Source organism: Parus major, chromosome 1 (assembly GCF_001522545.3).
Source record: "Parus major isolate Abel chromosome 1, Parus_major1.1, whole genome shotgun sequence".
Classification (NCBI taxonomy): domain Eukaryota; kingdom Metazoa; phylum Chordata; class Aves; order Passeriformes; family Paridae; genus Parus; species Parus major.
In genome coordinates this window covers 86443224-86453507 of record NC_031768.1, presented here as the reverse complement: position 1 = coordinate 86453507, position 10284 = coordinate 86443224, and the positions used below count along the sequence as shown (strand labels likewise).

Here is a 10284-nt window from a genome sequence, read left to right as displayed (position 1 = left end):
TTTTCCTGACCTATAGTTCTCATATAAGGTAACCCTTGGGCTAAGACTGCTTCCCTTTCCTTCCTGTCATGGAGCTTTACATTTGGTTTAATATCCACACAAATTTTATGTGTATTAGGAAGTGAGCATTTGAATCAGGCAGCCTGACCGTATCTGCCTTTATCTTGGTACTTTTTATTGTTTTTCTTTGTACTTATTTAATCTACCCTAATCTTTGACTTCTAAGTTATTTTTAAAAGCAGGAAATTCATCCTATAGGGCTGGCTGATAATCCCCAAGAGGAACATGATCTGTGAGTTTTCCTATGCTACTTGCTTAAATCAGCAAGAGGAGACTCCTGACCTCTTCCCAGGCTACTGCTAAAATTCACAGCCAAAGATCTGGCTTATAGCTCCTTAAAAATTTCCCATTTACTAAAGTGTTTAGTTTGAAATTTCTAATTTTATTGTCCAAAACATGCCATTGGCATAGACAAGGTCTGTAATCAATTGTGCTGTTGAACATTCCGTAGACCCATTGTAATCTTTTTTGCAGGGTCTTTCAATGAATACACTCAAGGGTGTACATCCATTGCTGTAAACAAATTTCTCATTTCATGCAGTGATGCTGCAGTAGAAAGCTGGTAGCTCCAGGGGCAAAGGAAGGAGGAGGAGGACTGGTGAAGGGCACAGCTGTGTTAGGTATTATCAATGGACAAGCAATGGCAGCTTATTTTTTTGGAACTCTATGTTCCTAGTTCAAGTATTTTGGTCAGCTGTATCAACACTGGGCTCAGATAAAGGATATACATTTATCCAGGCTGATGCAAGATCCTGGGAAAAAGGAACCTGGTAAAACCATAGGCTGATAGAGATAAAGCTTCCTAGGAGCATAAATCAGGAGGAGTTTCTGAGGGTAGTCCTTTTATACCTCACAGAACTTGGTGGTGGTGGTTGCATTGATGCTCTCTTCCCACCTGTCTCCTTTCTGGGACAAGCTGGGATATTCTCCTAAGCTTCTTATCTTCCAGCTCTCCACACCTGAACAAAACTGCCGTCATCGCCTCTTGCCTTGTTCTCTCTGCCTGTATTTCTCTTTCACCTATGGCCAGAATGCTTTTCTTTTATTTCTGCCCTTGACAAAGACATAGATTCTTGGTGTCCTAGAGAGAAAGAGTATATAGGACATAAAGGATTTATAAAATTATGAGTGGCCTGGGAAGTCTGAGGAACAATGGCTTGCTTTTTATCTCTTAGGGAGTAGCATGGAAAACTTGGTGGGTGTGGTTGGTTCAGAGCAAGCAAAGGATATTTCCTCTATTTTAGGAAAGCTATGAAGTAATTTCCAGATGTTTTTATGCATGCAAAACATTTACATGGCCTCAAAAAGAGAAGAGACACATGGAATAACAATCTTTGGTAGGCTGTGAGGTTGAAGGACACCCAATCCAATCTCCCTTGTCCCCAGGAATGGCCTGGTGTTGGAGTGTTCCCTGCTACTACAGCCCAGAAAGAGACCAGAGATCATTAGGTTATCTCTCTGGGCTCTCAGCCTTCTGCCACTGTGTCACCCATCACACAGAGAAGGACAGTCAGGTTTGCTTAAATCCTGCAAAGGTTTGGAGAGTTACAAAAACTCATGCCTTCATTTTCTGTAGCATACTAGGTCTCCTGGTAACACCTCAGCCCCTTTTGAGCAGGATGGGAGGGCACAGGCCAGGTCTGACTTGATAAAAGTATGTGTTAGAAGGTGGAATTATCTGACAGTGCTGATGGGCTGTTCTTGTTCAGGCAGATAGGGAAGTGGCAATAGGGCTTAAATGATGTCCTACTGATTCTGAGTTATAAAGGATTTGCTGGAGGAGCAAAACCCCTGTATTTCCTGGGAAACATAAAGACTACTCAGAACACTGCTTTCCACACAGCTTCCCTTCTCTCCGTCTCTCAGAAAGGATACCTAGATAGAGATGCTTATGTCTTCATTCCTCTAACGCTTGTTTCTATATTGCTTGCATCATTATTTAAATCTGATCTAGAGAGCAACTGATGGTGATGCAGATTTTCTTCTCCAGGCTTTGAGCAAAATTTCCCTGTGTCCTGGAATGTCTCCAGTTGCCTTGGTATAATTTCTTCCTGCCCTCTTCTTGCTTCCTTTTCTGAAGCACAGAAACCAGGCATCTAGAGTGGACTGTGGCCAAGCAAGGCTGTGGCAACCAAGATACAGTCTCCAGTTGTGGTAGAGAAGGAACTGGGAAAGTAGGAGAGGGAAGAGCAGAGTCAGAGGGAAAGGAGAGGCTTTGGGATGGTTAAAAACGCTCCCCAAGGAGAGCTTCTTGTCTTCTTCCACTACCATTTGCTGCCACAAACTGCTGTGGTCTCCTTAAGTCACCTAATCATCCTTTTCCCCTTCTGATATCTTCGTCCACTACCTCTTCCATTGACTCCTCTTTTTAAAATTCTTTTTCCACTGTCTTCTCTGTCTTTTCCTTCCCTAGTTATGCTGCTTTTCTTCATCACTGAAAAACTTTTCCATTGCCACCTTCTCCTGCCGTATTCTTTTGCCACCTTCATCAGTCACCTCCTCTTTTTCGTCTTCCAGTGACTTCTTTTGCTGTCTCCTTCTCTCCCTTCCTCTGTCATCTTCTACTGCACATCATCCACAGCCCTATTCCTCCTCTTCCTGTTCTTCCAATACCACCTTCTGACATGTTCTGCCACCTTATTCCACCCTGTTCTTCCTCCCCTTCTCCTTGTCTTCTACTGCTTTCGTCTTTCCCTTCTTTTGCCACCTTCTACTGTAACTCCTTCGTATTCTTCTACTGCCAGCATCTCTTTTTCAGGTGGAGAGGGAGGGAGGGAGGGAGGGAGGAACTTTCCCCCTTATGCTGGGTATGCAAGGAGAAAAGGCAAAACGTGTAATTATTAATAGTTCCCAATAGATGGCTCCCAAAACACAGAGGTGACAGCAATGCTGAGCACACAGATCAGATTAATTTCAAAACTATCAATTCTATCTAATCATAAGCTGATAAAAATGAATGTTTTTGTTTGTATTTTTTTTAAATATGAAAAAAATATTTGTTTTCATCACATTTTGGTCAGATCTGTAGTTATCTCAACCCTTTGTGGTGCGCATTGGCACCAAAAAAGGATCATTATGTTTTAACCCCAGCTAGCAACTAGGTACAATGCAGCTGCTCTCTCACTCCCCTCACTTCCAGTCCTCCAGCTGGATGGGGAGAAGAATCAGGAAAAAAAAGTAAAAAAACCTTTGTGTGTTGAGATAAGAACTGTTTAATTCTTAAAACAAATTATAACAATAACAGAAAAGGAAAACACAAGAAAAACAAAGTGGAATTGCTTACCAGCTGCTGAGCGATGCTCAGCCTGTCCTTGGGCAGTGATTAGTTCTGTCCGTCCAGCTCCTCCCATTTTATATTCTGAAGATGATGTTTTGTGGTGTGGGATATCCTGTTGGCCAGTTAATGTCAATTGTCCCAGGTGTGCTTCCCCATGGCTTCTTGTTCACCTCCTTGCTGGTAGAGCATGGGAAGTGGAAAGGTCCTTGGCTTGGAGTAAGCACTACATAGGAACATCCAAAACATCAGTGTGTTATCAGTATTATTCTCTTATTAAAAACATAGCACTGTACCAGCTACTAAGAAGAAAATGAACTCTATGACAACCAAAATACGGACAGTAACCTCCTCCATCTTCTCCTGCATCTTCTCCTAATCTTCCAACATTTTATTCCATTGCCTCTTCCTTCCTTTCTGCTGCCACCTTCTTCCACTGACTTATTCTATTCTACCTCTTCTGTCACATCCTTTTTTTCATGCTTTCTTCCATGGCCTTCTCTTCATTCTTCCTTCTTCCATTGCCTTCTGATCTTTTTATAACACCTTCTTCCATCAAGTCTTCCTTCTCTTCTTTTGCTGCCTTCTTCTGACACCTTATTCTACCACCTTCTCCATTCCCTATGCCTTCTTTTCCTCTGCCATGTTCTGTCACCTGCACCATCACATCCTCCTTTTCTTCCGCCACCTTTTTCTGGTGTCTTCTTCCATCACTTACCTCATCACATTCTTCATCACTTCCTTCTTTCCCAATTCCAGTACATTCTTCCATTGCCTTCTCTCACATCCTCCTTTTCTTCTTCTGTCAAACACTTCTGCTGCAGTCTGTCACCTCTGCCCTTTTTTCTTCCACTGCCTTTCTTGCCACCGCCATTGCCTTCTCCTTAAGTTCTTCTGCCACCTTTTTCCTTCATCTCCTTTATTGTCTCTTGCTCCTTCTCCCATTGCCTTCTTCTATTGCTTCCTCATTTGTTTATTCCAACTTTACTTTCACTGTTTAATCAGTTGTTAATTTTTAGAACTAGCCAGTTATTAATTTTTTCCAGGAACAGAAGAAGCTCTTAGTAGCTTCTCTCAGAAAAATAATTACTGCAAGTGCTTTCTTTCTTTTTACTAAATATCAATTAATGCACAACCAGTACACCTCCTCCTCCCCCTTCTTCACTGTCTTATTCCATAGCCTCCTTTTTCTCTTCTTCCAATGTCTTCTGCCACCTTCCTTCATTGCCTTGTCTGTAGCCTTTTCTTTCTCTTCTTACGACATTTTTTCTTCGCCTCCTCCATTTCCTTCTCCTTTATTCTGTGGCTTTCTTCCTCTGCCTTTTTTTGTTCCCTCCACCATTGCCTCCTCCTTCTATTTTTCTGCCTGCTTCTGTTGCCTTCATCTGCCACAGGCACCTTCCAACGCAAATGCCTTCCTTCTGCCACCTCCACCTTCTTCTGTCTTCTTCCACCACCATTTATTGATGCCTCCTTCCACCGCTGCTGCCTTCATGCACCGCCTGTCTCTGCTGTCTTCCTCCACTGCTTTCTGCTGCCACCAGCTCCTGTCAATGCAGTCTGCTGTCACATTCTTTCACTGCCTCCTGTTGCTGCCTTCTGCCACCTCCCACTGCTGCCACCTTCCACTGCTGAATTAATCAGCCACTGCCTCCATATGCTGAAGCTGCCTTCTGTCTCACTGCCTTTACCACTGCATTTCACCACCACACCATTCCATGACTTCCACCCTTTAGCCACTGTATCCCTCTGTGTTTGGCCTCTGCCACCTTCCACTCCACCACACCTCCACCGTCCCTTATTCACCACCTGCATCCAGCTTCTTCTGTCACCTGCTCTGTCATTTCATTCACCATCTTCTTCTCTTCTACCATCTTCTTCTACCTCCTTTCTTACATCACTTCCTTTGTCACCTTCTCCTCCTCTGCTTCTGCTGCAGCCCTTTGCAACTTCTTTTGTCACCTTCTCCATTGCCTCCTCCTTCTGCTTCTTCCTGGCCTTCTGCTGCCTGCTGCCGGTCCTTGCTTCTGCCAGCTCTTCCACCATTTCCTCTGTTTCTTCTACATTTCCAAGGCATCCTAATAAAACTGTAATTGGCAAGCCCAGTAATCGTAACTGTGGTTGTTAATGACTATATAGAAATGTCAGTTCACTGGCAAATTATTACATTGGAAAACTGTTATTTTTAATTATAATTATGAGAGGAGTTGCATTTTAACAGGATAAAGAAAATACTTTTTTCCCTAGAATATTTCTCAGTGATACAGGTCTTAACTCTGCCTCTGACAGCAATGTTGTACTATTCCACTGATCCTTCAGTAAATAACATCACCCTTCTATCTGTTTATCTTTCTGCCTTTTTTGTGTGTTTTAGCTATACATAGTGGAGATCTTAAGACAGGGACACTTTACATTAGTTATTTTCACTTTGCCCAGCATGAAAGAAATACAGTGGGATGTTTATAGCAAAAAGTAGCACTGAAGCGTCATATCCAGTCTAAGTGTCTGTATACTTTTTGCTCTTTGACAATCAAGAGCCAATTTCATAGAATCACAGAATACTTTTTGCCTGAAGGAACATCGAGGGAGTGACGATCTGTGGTCCAGCCTCCAACTTAAAGCAATTCCAATTTATAACCTAGAAGAGCATGCTTAGGGACTTACCCATCTGAGAATTGGAAGCCTTCAAGGAGGGAGATTCCACAGTCTTTCTGAGCACTTTCTGTTCTGGCACAGTGGGACCCTCAAGGGCAAGTTCTTTTCCTTTTATTCCTGCAACCTGTAACCATTCCATCTTGTCATTATGGCATGCACTGTCTCTATTTCCCTACATCTGTCTTTTTTGGTAGTGAAAGGTTGGAATCACACCTCCCCTAGCCCCACCTGTCCTGAGCTTTCTTCTCTTTAAGCCAAAGAATAGCAGGTCTCTTGTTTTTTGTTGCATGTCACGTGCCACCTAATGATCTTGGACACTAATCAACTTGTTTGCCATCTGCTGGAAATTCTCTGGTTTTTAACACTACTTTTGCATGGAGGGAAAGTTGTGAACAAAACTGGACTTTATTCAGCCCTTTACAATAGTCAGCTCTCCATAAGGAGCAGAAGGGTTTAGTCATCAAAGTCATTAACACAGGTCAGGCAGAAAATGTATAAAAAGGGTTTTTTGCTAATGACATAGTACATGTACTATTGATCTATCAATGATACAGAGTCTATGATCCTTAATTGCCCTTAATTATCAGAGGAACAGATAATTTTATCACTAACATGTTGCAAAAGAAATTTAACTATTTTTCCTAGTCTAGGAAGCAGAGTAAGAATCATTTTGCATTTTTCCCACAAATTTAAATTGTTGTGGAGTGCCAGTGTCCTGGAACACATGAGGTTTTTATCTACAAGTAATAATTACAGCATCTTAGCATACTAGAATATTTCTATAGTGTGTGCTTTTTGACCAGTAACATTGGTGTTTGAAATGCATGAGAAAATGGGCAGGTCCAAGTCCCAGTTCTTTGACAGCTGTGTAATCATCTTCATTAGCCAGTACAATAAGAGTCAAATCATTTACTAGTCTGTTGTTACTGTTGCTCGCACACAAAATGAAATCATTCCATGAAATGTGCATCAAGTACCACATCCAGGAGATTTTCATTGAAATATGTTACATTGATTTTAAAATTCCATCCTCTTGGATACACCAGCATCTGAATGGGAGGAGCACATGTGCTTTTTCCCTGCAGGTGCTTCAGGGGAGCCTCTGTCTCTGAAGAATAATGTAAGTAAGCCACCAGCTCACTTAGTAAGCCACCAGCTCACTTAGGGCAAGTGAAAACTAGAGCTTTCAGAAAATGATGGCCTGGAAAGATGGTTCTTTACTGAAATCAAGGATCAGATCAATTCCAGTGAAACACAACACAGAATCACAGAATCATAGAATTTTAGAATCAGGCAATCATAGAATGTTAAGGGATTGGAATGGACCTTAAAGACCATGTAGTCCCAGCCCCTTTTGGTTCCCCACCATATCTCTGGGTCACTAGTTCAGCACTTTAGTTCTCATGCTACTCACACAGCCTCTTCTTATGCCTGTGACTGACCTCTCCTCATTAGCCAGCTGTCTTGCTTTAGACCAGTAAATGAATGTGGTATTGAAATGTTCTGGGTTCAATACAATTTGAGGGTGAAACTTCAAGGGTTTTGTGAACCTTGCACTTAACGTTGGGGTCTCAAGTTCAGCAAAGGTATAACATGTCATTTTACACTTGTAGAGATAGAGGGGACTCTTCAGATGCAGCTGGTAATTTATTATAATGTGTAAATCTGCAGAGAGGTTAGGAAGACTTCCAGCAGGACAAATTTCCTGAGCTTTTAATTAATTCCAAAAACTGTTCTGGCTTTGTAAGGCCTTTTCATTATATTCTTCCCCCTGCTCAAATGTTTTATTAACATTCTAAGGAATGTGACTTAAAACTCAGACAATTGCTTTCTACTTACTATGTATTATAGGAAGTGTTACTAGTATGACACTCAAGAAAATTCGCTCATGAGTGAGGCTAATCAAGAACAGAAGTCTCACTTTAAAGATTACTGATATCACAGAGTCTGGAGTCAGCCAGGCTTCCCCAGCAAGGGTCCTGTCTTGTCTGGGAGATCTCATGCAATGAAGCTCTTGCAGAAAGGTTCATTTTGAGTAAGCAATTAGTTGTTTTTTATAACTTTTTGGTGTAGATACATTAGTAGGCATAGGGCATCAGTGCCTGGAAGAGTTGTTGCTGACTCCTAGTTTCTGCAAAGTCAGTTCTTAACATAGTTTCTTTGTCCTGCACCCACCACTTTGTTTCTTGGTGGTCTTTTAGGTTTTTTTGTTTGGGTTTTTTTTGTTTGTTTGTTTGTTTTCTGAGAAGAACATGCTCTTATTTATAAGACTGTTCCCAAGAGAATTCTGTCACTGCAGAAAACGTGTTTGCCGGTAAAATAGATGATAGATTTGCTAAAATGCTCTTTGTTATGGAAAACCTTTGCTATTGTTACCTATCATTCTTCACTGCAGTGGTGGAAAATGATGATTGATGTCACCCATCTCTTGTACAGCACAAGTTAGCATTTTCAAAAATGAGTTGGGCAGTTGGACAGAGTGCACCCTCAGCAATTTTGCAGATGATACAAAGCAGGGAGGACAGATTGATACACCTGTTGAGAGAAAGGGAACATCCTGTACATGGGAAAGAATAACCTCACGTACCAAAGTTAGAAAGCAGCTTTGCAAAAAAAAAAAAAGGGATGTAGGAGTCCTCAAGGAAAGGTTGAAGATGAGTCAGCAACATGCCCTTGCAGCAAATAAGTCTGACAGCATTTCTGACTGCACTTAGAAAAGTATTCCCAGATCAAGGAAGTTGTTACCCCTATTATGCACCAGCAAGATCACATCTGAGATTTGTATTCAGTTCTGGACTCCCCAGCACAAGAATTATATGGACAGGCTAGAGCAAGTCAGTAAAGGGCCACTAAGATCATGAATGGAGCACCTTTCACATGAAGAGAAGGTGAGAGATCTGGGATTAAAAAAAATAATAAATTTAAAAAAGAAGGTTCAGGAAAAACCTTATTGATGGGTATGAATGTCTGAATAAAGAAAAAAATATCAGCTATTCTCAGTTGTGTGAGAGGCATAAATTCAATTTCAGAAAATTCTGTTTAAACATAACCCCCCTCATTTTTTACTGTAAGGGTAGTCAAACACAGGAACAGGTTTCCCAGCCATGCTGTATAGCCCTTGAATATCTTTGGATACTGAATATCTTTGGAGATGTTTTAAACCTGATTGAATACTGAGAAAGCTGCTCTAGCTGACTGTTAATCAAGAGCAGAGGTCAGCCTAGATAATCTCCAGAGATTCCTTCCAACCTCAAGATATTCAATGTGTTTCCATAGATCTAATATCAAAGCCAAAGAGTCTTAAATATTCTTTTAATTTTTCAGATTTTTGCGTAAATAAATGATAAATTTCTAAATTGACTCTTACACCCAGGAAAGAGGAAGATATGTTTTTCTGTATCAAATAAGTTGACTCTTTGTATCTGCACCATGTTTCAACTTTCCTTTTGGAGGCTGCTGTTATGCTGCCTGCAGTGCACTGAAGTAAGATACATTGAAAACAGTAAAATTGTTCCATTAAACTGTATAGGTTTATGATTGAGGTCCGCTCTCCTAGCACTCTTAATAAATTGGAAGAAGCAAATCCTAGTCCTAGTCTCATAGGAACAATTAGATTACCTGCTGAAACTACCTGGAGTATATATTCCATTTACTGACTTTAAAGTCAACTAGAAGAGATTTTATGTGCCATTTTAGCTGCAAGACTGTCATTTCTGTCACCATTAGTCGTACAAAAATTACATAGAACATTGCAAAGTAAAAAGTTCACTTACCCATGACCCTGTAGATATACAAGCTATCCTCAAATTTTGGAACCTATACCTATCCCAGCCCGGGCTATTTCAAGAAATAGGTGCCCTTCAATTCCTAATGCTGATTTACTGCTTACTTTCTCTTGAAGAAGCTAAACAGAAGAGACAGCTAAGTCTGTAATGGTTCCCTCTGAATTGTCTAAGCTTGTGCAAATTAATTGCTTTAAAAGACACAACCTATTATATGAATCCCACTTAACAACCATTAAAGCTAAATGAATTCTAAGGAGGAAGAGGAATTATCCTGTGGGCCACCATTAATTCACTAAGCAGCTCTCTCTTCCTTCACCTCTCTGTTTCTCTTCTGCATTTTTTCCTCTTTAATCTTGTCAAAATGCCTGAGGAAAATAAAAAAAGTTGAAAGTGTTTTCCCACAGAGAACAGAGCTAAAAAGAATTCATCTCACTATTTCTTGAAGTCAGTATGTAAGAAACCAGGATGGATTTGAAGGAAAGATTCTGTGGGAATAGATATGAAAATCCT

General features: G+C 40.8%; 1 long non-coding RNA gene across 5 annotated transcripts in view; it reads right to left on the bottom strand.

The window, feature by feature from the left end:
• Positions 1-6: 6 nt before the first annotated feature.
• Positions 7-10284, bottom strand: part of LOC117244872 — a 55434-nt gene continuing 45156 nt past the window's right edge. For 3 of the 5 annotated variants that reach the window (XR_004498755.1, XR_004498758.1, XR_004498759.1), the window contains 3 exons: positions 5999-8524; positions 3344-3560; positions 2455-2863 (listed from right to left, as the gene is read on the bottom strand). This is a non-coding gene — a long non-coding RNA (uncharacterized LOC117244872). Of the gene's footprint in view, positions 1142-1935; positions 2864-3343; positions 3561-5998; positions 8525-10284 lie in introns of those variants that run through there. The other 2 variants (XR_004498760.1, XR_004498756.1) reach the window with 2 other exon arrangements.